Here is a 13,623-nt window from a genome sequence, read left to right as displayed (position 1 = left end):
TCCCAAAATTGTAGAACCTTAACCACCATGACACTCCTGGCCAACAACGGGTTATTCCAGAATCGTTTTAGCCTAGATTTTTCTCTAGATGGATTCTCAGATAGATTTTAACCCCAGATATGCATAGATATGTAAATGCTAGTTACATAATACATTTTCCTTTACTAAAAGAAGGTTTTCAATATATTCTAAAAATATATACCAGGATGCTAAAGATGCTAAATTTAATACATAATAAGGGATGGGTAACGTTAAAATTCGTTAATCTTTAAGTACTTAATTAGAAGATAATTCTTAAAATGCATACATGACGCAACTTTTTTTAAAGATAAAAAAAGTCTTTTCATGTGCTATAAATTTTAAGGAAGTTAAGAATGCCCTCCCCCTAGATTACAAAAATAGATGCGATAGTAATTAAATAAATATTTAGTATAAAAATTTATCAACCGATTCTTGATCAAATGGATAGAACTAAACACTTCGATAGTTTTATATTTATAACAAATGAACTGTTACCTCGTAATCTGAATGAGTTAAATTTTTACATTCAAATTTCCGTCCTAACTACAAAATAAAATGTTTATTGATTTCTTCTCCTTTTTCTCATTTAAACTTTTTATCAGTTTATTCAATAATTCAATAAATTTATTGATATTTAGTAATTCATTTTAATTTATTTAGTCATAATCTTCTGGAAGAACAACAAAGAACAAACTTGAAAAGAGAAGAAGAAGCTTTTTATCCGTCTAACCACCAAATTGTTTGAATTCTCAAAGATATCCTGTCTCTCTACATCGGCGAAAATAACACCCAAATCAACGACTAAAGACATTGAAACTTAAATCAAATAGTACTGTTTTTAATATGAAATAAGATGTTTAATTAGACAAATATTTAGTTTAAGCGAAATATTTTATGAAGAATAAATATAACTTTCCAATAAATCTCAAAATGTAGTTTTAGGTCATTAAAATATAAATATTTCTTACATTTAAGAAAAATTAAAAATATTTTGTGGGAAATAATAAATTTTCACTCACATAATAACTTTTGCATACTTCTTCATTAAAATAAATTTTTAAAAAGAGATTAAGTTTTTTATGAATACAAGTGGTGACATTATTTTTTTTTTAATTAGTTTCCCCTTTTTGGCCCAACAAACTGATATAATGCACTCCTTTTTTAGGATCGTCTAACCAAAGATTTGCATCATACAACGCTGATTTCAGTTATCTTTAGGCTCAATAATAAGTGTTTATCAGTGAGTACAGTAATATAAAGCAACAAACCTGAGAAAATATAATGACCAATTTCGAAATTGTTACAAATTACGAAATTTGTTACCTACCTTGATATGGTTACCAATTTGACATTATTACCAATTTTAATATTTGTTACCAATTTTGATATTTCTGAGAATTTCGATATAAAACTTTACTTTTTATATAATCATTTCCGGCAACCTGTAAATTTTTAAACACTGCCGTCGAAACCAAATAATAACAATTATGAAAATGTAAGCTTTCATTCATACTGAAAAAGCTCGGCTTTGATCCGTAATAAAAAGATAACTTATAATGTAATAATTATACTTATAATGGTTATAATAGTTATAATTATAATATAACTTATAATGGTATAATGTTTAAAAAAAAGTAATTAATGTACTTTTATTAATCAGAAAATATCATTTTTGTTTTAAAAATGTATCTCAGCCAATAACTTTTTTTTCACTTTATAAATGAAAATATATCTTTAGTTTAAAGGAAAACCTTATGTAATATTCTCAATGGTAATTGTTCATTTTAAATGCTCTTAATCATTTAAACTACATTCATATTATTAAGTTAGGCTGCTCATATGAAGTGTTATATAGTATTAAGTTTCCATTATTTTTATGCATCAATACTGAAAAAAACATACTATTTAGCACACATATCTTGAATCAGTATAATTTTTGAGAAGACTTAAAGAATAATTGGATGAAACAATTTAGTTTTGTTAACGAATCAAAATAAGTCGAAGAATAAATAACTTAAATAAATTAGAACAAACACATACAAATAGTTTAGATCATTTAAAAATGAAACGAAAAATTAAAATTAGAATAAAAAAAATTCGAATTAAGATCAATAACTGAATGAATAATCAAAAAACATAACTGAATCAATAATCAATTTAAACTAAAATTAATAATCAAATTATGATAAATAATTTAAACATATAATACTAAAAGTATACAATAATGCATTCAAATTATTTATATTTATTCTTCATTAATCCACATTTTATTGTTATTCCATTCTTATATTTGATACAAATGATAGAATAAAATAAACATTCCATTCGATTTTTACCTATTGTAAGAAGTCTACCAGAAATTAATTTCATTAATACAATAAAATTGAAATAAAAATTTTACCCTAATTGACATTCCAATCTTCTAAAATTTAAGCTGTTAGGTACGCAAAGTTTATCGAAAAGTGAATAATGAATAAATATTTTATTAAGAATCTAACAATTATGTACTGATGCCAAAGAATGCAGTTGTTACAAACTTTAACTCTAAGGATAAATTCGCAAAAAAACTGTTTAGATTATGTTAAATATTGGAGATAAATAAAAAACACTGTGATTTTTACAACAAAAAAATATTATTTGAAAAAATTTTCTGAATATGAAGTAACAAAATTTTAATTATTCATAATAAAATAATTAGTTTGGGCAAACGATAAACTTTAAAAATCAAATTCTAATGTGAAAAATGAATAACTTCAAGGAGTTGAAAATCGTTTGCAGTTTCCCCTTTCATGAAGCTTAGAGTGGACCAGTCCGCAAAACAGAATGGGGCAACAAGTGAAATGCGGATCGATCCCTTGCTTCAACCTAAAGTAACGATTTTCTCTTTCAAAAAGTAATCATATTCGGACCTCTCTTCTTTTCAACAGGTGTAAAGTCCAGGCGCGCTCTGGAGCTATAGGCGGAAATTGACATCTTAAGTCACGGAAATGCTTGCATTAAGCTAAATAAAAAAAATCTATTGAAGTCTCTAGTAACACAATCTCTCGTAATCTGTTTTATTTTTTCCATTTGGAAAATACAAATGCATTACATTTTGAGGAATAGAGATATGATTCAAAATTTTAATCGAAAATTAAAAATCAAATATTACGCTTTCCTTCCCCTGGTTTAAAAATTAAATTGTCATTAAAATAAATAACCCTAATCAAAGCTGAAGTCTAAATAGCCTATTACAATGTTGTATTTGATTAACTTTTTAAAACTAAAAAAATTAGTCAGAAATGCACATTATATTTTTTAAAAAAAACTACGGTATTTATTTATAATGATATTTTACGCCCTTTTTATAATCAGACAGTGCGCGTTTACAAATGTTCAAAGCCTAACTCTAACAATAATAAATAGCAGTTCCAAACTTACAAAGGCTATAAAAATATCATATTTTTTACAAGTTCAATGCAATATTTAACAAAATTTACAAAGAAATAATTTCTACAACAAAAAGAAATAAATTTACTAATGAACTGTTACAAAGAAAGCATCCCATTTCCTAGTTTTAACAGTTTTGCGCCATTTTCGTGATTAGTATAGTGAGCGCTGGCAATAATGGAAGAAACTCAACTTTAAAATCATGAATAACAGATCGGAACTCATTTTCGTTATTAGTATAGTGAGCGCTGGCAATAATGAAAAAAACTCAACTTTAAAATTATGAATAACAGATCGGAACTTATTTTAGTAATGAGTATAGTGAGCGCTGGCAATAATTGTAGAAACTCAACTTTAAAATTATGAATAACAGATCGGAACTCATTTTCATAATTAGTATAGTGAGCGCTGGCAATAATGAAAAAAACTCAACTTTAAAATTATAAATAACAGATCAGTACTCATTTTCGTAATTAGTATAGTGAGCGCTGGCAATAATGGAGAAAACTCAACTTTAAGATTATGAATAACAGATCGGAACTCATTTTAGTAATTAGTATAGAGAGCGCTGGCAATAATGGAAGAAACTCAACTTCAGCATTATGAATAACAGATAGGAACTCAAAATGATTATAAAAATGCATTTCTTTCCAGATTTAATGTAATTTTATAGCATAACTTATAAAATAATCAATTTCTAAACAACAAAGGGAAAGAAATTTACTAATAAGCTGTCGCTAAGAGAACATCACTTTTCCTTGTTTCAAAGGTTTTGCACCATTTTCATAATCAGCATAGTAAGCTCTGAAAAAATAGACAAAACTCAACCTAACAATTATGAGTAAGAGTTCGAAACTCACAATAATTATAAAAATAGCATATTTTTCCAGATTCAGTTTGGAAAATTATTTTATTTTTCTAGATTCAATATTTAACATTACTATCAAAAACATCTATTTCTAAGCATTAAAAGGAAAATATTTACTAATGAACTGTTACTGAGAAAACATCAATTTTCCTTGTTTCAAAGGTTGACGTCACTTAACTGAAACCCCCATGATGCATTTCGGCCACATTAGGCCACCGACTAGAGTAATTTTTTCCCAGCTTGTTAGATACCACAAGGGGCGCTATGTCCTAATTGCTTTACGTTACTCAACTAAAAAGGTTTCACATATTTTTTTTCTCTTTACCCGAAGCAAAGAGTTCTTTCTCACATGGCTTAGTGGACTGCTATTAAGACAGATACATTAGGTTTTATATTTACATCTTCACATCGTAAACTACGGCTACAACTTTTCCTTTCTTTTCGCTTAAGGTGCCACATCACCCCCTGCGGGAAATTTTAGTAGTTTTCGCAAATGAGTTTTCCTGTTGAATATTTTTTGACAGATATATGACGCGTTCTTTATCGTTTTTTTTTTCTTTTATAACTCATAATTTCTATAAGCACATTCGCTTTCTTGTTTAAGAGGAAAAAGGGAAAGCGTATGCATTTAGTGATACGCTTTAATGATGATTTGGAAAGTAATTATTGGTGATTTCAAGGGTAATACCAATCCTCAGAATGAAAAATATATCATTTTTATAACTATTTAACTCATATAGTACTTATTTCAATAGTGACCTGTAGCATTAATATTTCCAGCTTTACACAAGATAACTCTTTACATGTACGAAAATATGAAAGATTTGTAATCAATGATTTCTTTATTTGAGTGACTTCCTTATGAAAACAAATTTCAGTGCGTAATTATTTTTAAAAATTAAAAGTGCTCAAAGATTTTTGGAGAACAAGCACACGCTTTTATTTATTACAAATCAATGAGGAAAAAAAAGGTTAAACGTTCCTATATCTTACAGATATGTAGGACTCTTATTTCAATGAATTAAATCTTCGCATTACTTATTTATAAGATTTTCAGAAAACTGTGCTGAACGTATAAATTCTTAAAAAATTAAATTTCAATAATTAATCGTGGAATAAAACAGTTAAACTTGTAGTATTTTTTTAATGTGTGGCGTTGTGCATATGTACAGTGCCTATAAAAAAAAATAATGGCCTATACTGTAAAAAAATAATGGCCTATACTGTATCGGATCATCCAGTTCTAGATCTCAATCTTAATGGAATAAGGGGTGACTTCAAATATGCTAACTAATTAGTGCTCACGATATTTTAAGTTAGGAAATTAGACACAGAAACGAACTTTCTCTGAATAAACATGCCTTTTCTTCGATGGAAGCAGATTTCTGACCCCCAATGTACAGACCCCAATAATTACAAGTGTTTGCACACAATTATAAAATCTATTTATGCAAAGATAATTCTACATTACATTTTGTAAATATTAATTCGGTTTTTCTTGTTATTTCATTCATTAATAGTTGAAAATTTTGATTAGTAAGGTATTCCATTTTTTACATCATTTCAAAGAATACCGGACAAAATACAAAATTTGAGCAAAATCAGTCCAATAGTTTTTGAAAAATCAAATTTTAAAAAAGTTGTGCTTTTAAAATTCGTTTAGACCACTTTCCCAACCTACTGAGACCATATTTTCCAGATGGCTGCTACCCCTCATATTTTGAAGGTTAGAAATCCGTTTTAAAATGGTATATTTATTCAGAGAAAGTACGTTTTTGTGTCTGATTTTGTAGCTTAAACTATCGTCTGCACTAATTAATTAGCATATTTGAGGTCAGTTAGAAGATTAATAGCAAGTTAAGTTGTAAAGAGAATAATAAGAAAAATTCCATAATATTTTATATAAAGATATTTTTTGTAATTGATAGAAAGTAATATTTTCGTTTCCCTAGCATCGATTCAGTAAATTCATTTGTCTCTAACGATTATTCAACTTGCAGTGTTGTAAATACAATTACCGTTGCATGACATTACTATTCCTTTGCTTTTGCTATTAAAATACTTTGAATTAGCTATTATAAGCTTCGCCTATTAATTGCTATTACTTTACTAAACATTACAGTTGCATTACTAATCTATTATCATCAATTGACTTAACTGATCCTAAGTAACCAAATATTTTAGAGAATTATGAACGACTTTGAAATACAATCATTTTGATGGTTTTGAAATCTTTGTTGCTGTAGATGGAAAGGAACTTTTTTGATTTTATAAAATCAGTTCAGTAAATTCGTTTTTCTCAACATCTTTTAACTTGCACTGCTGTAAATATAATCACTTTTATTTTAATGTTGTTATTACCTAGCATTGTTATTGGCATTAAATCATTTTGTTATTACTTTGCATTGCTATTTTTCTTACATTAATGTTGTTTTGCATTTATACTGCTGTTATATCACTGTATTTTGCATTGTAATTTCTATTAAATTATTCTTTTAACAGGTAACATGACCAATTGCATAAATATTAAGTTACATTACTTATTGTCTGAATGATAATATTAACCAAATTATTGTAATAATATTATTATATATTTTATTAATTGTATTATAATTATGGTATTATTATATTAATATTAATTATTATCAATATAAACGGAATTTTTAGCAAAATAATAACTTTTTTAAATATTTCACACTTTTTAAGTAACAGTTACAATAATATTTTAATGTTGCATATTTTATAATGATTATTATTTCACAATCTGGAATATTTTTTTCCGTATTGTCATACCTTTCTATGCAATAATTACAATAATATTCTAACTCTGCATATTATAGATTGAAAATTATTTTACAACCTGCAACATTCATTTCCATGTTTCCACACTTTATAACTAATAGTTTCAATAATATTTCAAAGCTGTATTTTTAATGTTAATTATTGTTTCAAAATATGGTTAATATTGTCCCTGAAAGAGTAATGTCTCTAATGGTTAGCTGATTGAAGCTGCAGAAGAATAAAGGCAATATTTTTCCCTAACATGAAATTTTTATGGCGTGTGTTCTTATATCTCTTGATCTCAACGGTGTAGTAAATAATTTGAGCAGAATTTTTCACTTCATTGCGAGGCAACTTTCTTTTTTCATCACTTTTCTAAATAACCCTACTGTGACAGTGAAAATATTTTCATAGAAAAGGGGGGGATTTATTATTATGTATACCTCTGTATGATTAGTAATAATAAAAACGAAACAGTACATGAACAAAAATGAATATTTATCTGTCAAAAGAACATAGAACAGCTATAATCTAATACCTTATCCTTTAAAAAAAACTATAATAACAAAAGGATAATAATATCTTTGAAAGAAAAATATCTCTAATGGCTAGAGCTGATTTAAGTTGTAGAAGAATGAAGGGGATATTTTTCCCTAACATAAAATCGTTATGGTGTATATTCTTTTGTCTCTTGATCTCAACGGTGCAGTAAATGTTTTGAAAGAAATGTTTCACTTCATTACGGAGCAACACACTTTCGTCATCACTTTTCCTAATATCCCTTCTGTGACAGTAAAAAGATTTTGATAGAAAAGGTGGAAAATATTTTATCAAGACACGGTGAGACTTTGTTTTCATCTGGTTTTAGGACAATAGAAAATAGAAAATACAATAATATATTTTCTCCGACGAAAGTATTTTCAATCAAGCCACATAAAAGCTTGTGTACATTCTGTTCTTTAAGAATATTCATTTTAGAATTTCTGGGGATTTACATAAATGCATTTTAAAGAAATTTCTGTTTGTCTTAAATGAAATTACGCAGCAAAAAGGCCAAGATTTGAAGCATTACGCGGACTAATAGAAAAATTTTAGAGAAACTTTGCAAATTAATATGTATATTTTTGTATGATTTGTAAAACAAAAAAGGAACCCCGAAACAGTATTTGAGCAAAAATAAAAATTTATCTGTAAAAAGTATATAAAAGAGCTATAATCTAATTTCTTTTCTTTTTTCAAAAAAAAAACTACAATAGCATAAGGATAATAATGTCCCTGAAAGAGTAATGTCTCCAATGACTAGCAGATAACAGTTTTAGAGGAATAAAGGGAAAATTTTTCTCTTAAATTAAATCGTTATGGAGTATATTCTTTTGTCTTTTGATCTCAACGGTACAGTAAATATTTTGAAAGAAATGTTTCACTTCATAACGAAGTAACGTGCTTTCGTCATCACTTTTCTTAATATCTCTTCTGCTACAAAGAAACAGTTTTGATAGAAAAGGTGGAAAATATTTATCAAAACACAAAGAAACTTTATTTTCATGCTGCGAGTTTGAGAGAACGGAAAGTAGAAATATATATTTTCTCGAAAGAAAGTATTTTCAATCATACTACGTAAAAGTTCGCATGTTTTTTTTTTCTTTGAAAAGATTCATTCTATTTTTATCATTTATATAAATGCATTTTTTAAAAAATTCTGTTTGTCTAAAATAAATTACACGGCAAGAAGATCAAGATTTGAAAAAATTGCAAAGTACTAATAGAAAACTTTAAGAAACATTTCACAAAATTATGAAACACCAATAACCACGCTACTTGTTCTAAAATCCGTATCTGCATTTCTAACCTACATTGCGCAAAATGATTTAAATGCGAGAAAAGTCTAGAAGGAAATATCATATAGATTTCGAAATGAAACGTTTTCTGAAAAATAATTTTCTAAAGTTTCCTTTCGGATAAATATTTCTGATATTTTACATAAACGTATCAGAAATATTTCAAACATGCTGGACAATTTCAGAAATATTTGAGTAGCCGAAAAGAAAAGTGCATAAAAAGAATACTTTTGCAGACTAAATATAAATGTTTTTTGGGGTTATTATAATATTTTGCACCTAACTTTAATTTCTTTTTTTAAGTTTCAAACGTTACCATGACCTATTTGAGCACCTATTTGGTGTAAAGTGGTTGCCACCATTTTTGGAGTTAAGATACGCTGAAATTTTTTACAGTGTATGCAAAACCAATTTACATGTTTCATACTATTACGAAATGCCATGCTAAAGCTGTTTTTCAAAGACTCCGTTACGTGAAAAAAAAACCATTTAGTGAATAATTTATTATTTTTATAACTGTTGTAATTTTTTAACAAAACAGTAAGTCATGACTGTCAGCATCAAACAATCAGTCATGATTGCTTACGTAAAATAGTTTGTCATGACTGTTTACATAGAGCAGTTAATCACGAATGTGTCTTGGCAAAAGTTATTCATGAATTTCGTCAAAACTTTACCATCGCAATCTATCCTAATTAAGAAGAATGAATCAAAATATGAGAGGAAAAATCATATAAAAGGCTTTTAAGATTTATCTTCAAAAAAAAAAAAGAGTAATAATAATAAAAATTTGGTAAAAAGCGCTTTTAATAATTAAATCTTAATAATTAAGTTGAATTATATGGGATCAAAAATTAATCAAGTTATCTCGCAATATCGGTGATTAAAAGAACTTAGAAAGTTTAGTAATTATATGAATGGATGACTGAATGTAGAACAATTGCAAGCTTCCTAAAATTGAAAGGAATATAGGAAACCTTCGGAGTGTCCGATTGCTTTGTTATGCTTACCTAAAGATGTGTTAAAAGGCCCGATGTTCTAGAGTTTCATTATTGTGAATTGAGTTTAAATTTATGTGTAATTTTACCATTCATAGGAGTTTTCTAAAATTTATAAATGTTGCGAGCCATACGCAAATTTGAGAAAATTACAAGAATAAAGCAAACGGTTGGCCATGTTTTGAGTGTTATTCCTTATTAGGCTGTATTTGTGTAAAATATTACCATTAATTATTTTTCGGACGTAACGTTTTAAGCGTTTGTTGTTTGTTCCGTTTGTGGGAAAAGATCATTAGACGATGCCACCCTGTTATCTATCAAAAGGTACCTCAAGATTGAATCAAGTTAGCATGCCTTATATACTAGTGAATTGATGTTTAATAATTGTAGTGGTAGTTACGCCACAAGTTGAAAGTTAAATCGAATGAACAAGTTATATTGTAAATACCACAAGTATAATAATATTGAAGGGCGTACTATTTCAAGCTTGGACGTAAAAGTAAATCAAAATTAGTAATCAGGAAGTCTAAAGGTCTGGTTTCTTAGGACAAGCGCCTTATCTGGGCGTCAGCGGGACGTCAACGTTCCGCTGACGCCAACAAAACACTGGTTTGTTAGCTCAAGACCTGGTTTCTTAGAACTAGCTCCTTATCTGGGCGTTAGCGGAAAGTTGATGTAGAGCTGACGCCAAAAAAATACTTTTTTGTTAGCTCAGCGTGAGCAGTCGGTCCAACGCAGACATTATCTCTCATTGCGCATGCGTTAATAGCGTAAACAAATATTTATTTTGAATTTGTAGTGATTTTGTTTTTGTCGACCAGCGTTTTAGAGAACAAATAATGACTTTGTCCAAGAAAAAACACATAATAGCTGAGCTAAATGAAGAGTGCTATGTTTAATGAAGAAGCGTTTAATGTCAAAATCAAAATCTTGGCTGATTTCAATGTGCTGTTGGATGTTGTCCGCCATTGCTTCTGTGGTTAACGTCGTGTTGTAATCCAACTGCAATTGAGTTGGACGGCAATTGTAGTTCAAGATGAGCGTTCGATGACGTATACTATCAAACTCACAAATGGACCAATCAGAGGTTAGCGCTGATTTCCAGCTGACGGCGTCCTGTCCTAAGAAACCAGGCCTTTACGATTGTTAACCCTAGCAGCACCTGCGCGTGGCTTTATACTGATACCTATCCACAATAAACATGATTTAGTTCACCCAGATGAAATTAAATCTATGTGCTACCAGTTTTTCTGTTTCTGAAAAAGAAAAATGTCAAGTTTACAAATGATTTTAATTATCCCGTTCATGTTAGTGATGCAATAGAAAAATGTATTTTAAATAGAATTTCATTAGAAACTAGGGAGATATTCATCATTTGAAATTAAAATATGAAATCATTATAAATTATCTGCAACTAACGGATCAGATGCTGAAAGTTAGCCATTAAATTTTATACTAACTATATGTCATTCTTAAAACGTATTCTATCTAATAAGCAATTGTCATACAATGAAATAAGTTTTAACTTGAGATCTTTTCCTTAAGTAAACATTTACATAATTGCAAAATAATATATTTAGTTTAAAGTAATTTGCTTCCGTCTAAATCTCCTAAAACGTATAAGTTTCCAAACGCTTACGTTAAAAGCTTTCTGTCCCATTATCTAGTTATGTTTACAGAGCCTTAACGAAATTCTACCAAGAAAACTCAAAAAACTCTATTCATTATTTCAACAGAAACTTCCTTTTTTGAAGGAGATTAAAAACGTAATCCCTTTTATTCGAGAGCCTTTGATGGACACAAATTTAAGTTTCTTGTAGACGTTTGCCTTCAAATTTAATTATGAATGAAAGCTTGAAGCAGGGTTATTTTTAGCAAGACATTATTCAAGAATCACTTTATTTCAAAGCCATAAATCTAAGTTCAGAATTTTTGTGTAGATGAAGCATAAAAACGGTTACAGTTGTCAGCAAAATTTAAAAATGTTGTTCTTAAAATAATAATAATAAAAATAATAATCATAAAAATTTAAAAATGTTTAAAAATGTTTCTAAATTTTTCAATCCATTTTTATCATTACAATAATAATAACTGTTGTGATAACAGTCATAATAATAATAATATATTTTTATTGCGTTTAATAACTTATTTTTATAATTATAGAAATAATAACAGCAATTATTGTAATCATTTTATCCTTTCTATCATCATAATAATATATTTATTACATTTAATAATATATTTTTATAACTGTAGTAATAACAATAGCAATTATTATTATTATTATTATAAATTTCGTAAAGATTGAAGAAATTATAATAATTGCCATTATTAATATAATTATAAAAATAAACAATTAAAGCAGTAATAAATATATTATTACAATGAATAATTATAATAATAATTACTATTATTGTTACTATAATAATGAAAATAAATTATTAAATGTAAAAATAAATATATTATTATTAATAATAATATTACTATTATTATTGCAGTTGTTGTAATAATATATTCATTGTTTTAATTTTTTATTATTATTAATAATATTGTTAAGAAATTTATTGTTTCATTCAATATCATCATTAAAATTCAATTGCACATAGGGTTCAACATAATCTATCTAGTTTTTAGACTATTGACACACAGTGGTAACTTTTATTAACAGGTTTGTTTTTCTGGAGGTAAAAGCACTTTGAAGAGCTCATAATCATATCATTAATTTGCTTTCTTACCCACTTTTTTTAATTTTGTGAAGTAAAAATTCGAAAGTTGTTTCTATTCCAACAAACCTGAAGTATGTTGAGTAAGTAAAAGTTAATTCATTTTTCATTTCAAAATATCACATTTATAACAAAAATTAACGTTTTTGTAAATTAACATTAAATAAAAGTATTGTAAACTGAAAAATTTGTTCTTTAGGTTTTATGAGGGTTTTTTTATACATATATAATAATATATATTTATTTGATTTTTTCATACATTTATTGATAAAAATTACGTATGTGAAGCAACGCGTGAAAAAGATTGCCAGAGAGATTTTTAACATAAACAATTAGGTGTGCAGTGTCTTCGAATATACGTTCACCAATTTTGATGCGGATCGGTTCAGAATTTTTAATTTGTATAAAATACATACACACATACAAAAAAACATTTTATTTTGCTTATATAAATGTTAAACTTTTTATTTAAAAAAAATTGAACCTTTTCTATTCGTTTTAAACAGTAAAGCAGGGTATAGAAATTCGAACTAATGCAAGTACTCTTAAAATGAACGCCAAAAAAAGCACTCTGGTTCAATTTTGTAACATCAAGAAACGATATATGCAGAGAAATATATTGTTATTTTAATAAACGCTGAACATACAGGAGAAACTGCCCCTCCACCCAAGCAACTGCGAGAACGATTCCGAGGATGTGAGCGAAATCTTGGCTCATTAACGCCAAATGGGGGTGAGTATTTAATACTCAAGAGTAATCCCAATTTCTCTGTCTTCCAAGGGTAGGTGGACAACAGCGGTTGGGCCATGATAGAGGAAGCTAATGGAATTTGAGAAAGGACTTGCAATGGCTAAGCTTATTACTCAAGGTAATATTAAAGTGGGCGTGGCCTGAACGCAATTAAGCTTGTGACCAAACTATTCCACTGTAATCATCGCGCTTGAAATGGCCATCCAGTGTTTTT

The 13,623-nt window shown here is 27.7% G+C and overlaps 1 protein-coding gene across 2 annotated transcripts in view; it reads right to left on the bottom strand.

The window, feature by feature from the left end:
• LOC107456656 (1-phosphatidylinositol 4,5-bisphosphate phosphodiesterase classes I and II) overlaps positions 1-13,623 on the bottom strand; it is a 384,337-nt gene that overhangs the window by 254,482 nt on the left and 116,232 nt on the right. The gene's annotated exons all lie outside the window — the stretch shown is intronic.

This window comes from Parasteatoda tepidariorum, chromosome 8, assembly GCF_982258835.1.
Source record: "Parasteatoda tepidariorum strain Cologne lab strain chromosome 8, Ptep-v5.0, whole genome shotgun sequence".
Classification (NCBI taxonomy): domain Eukaryota; kingdom Metazoa; phylum Arthropoda; class Arachnida; order Araneae; family Theridiidae; genus Parasteatoda; species Parasteatoda tepidariorum.
Note: the sequence above shows the minus strand (reverse complement) of the source record. Positions and strands in the feature narration are given on the sequence as shown.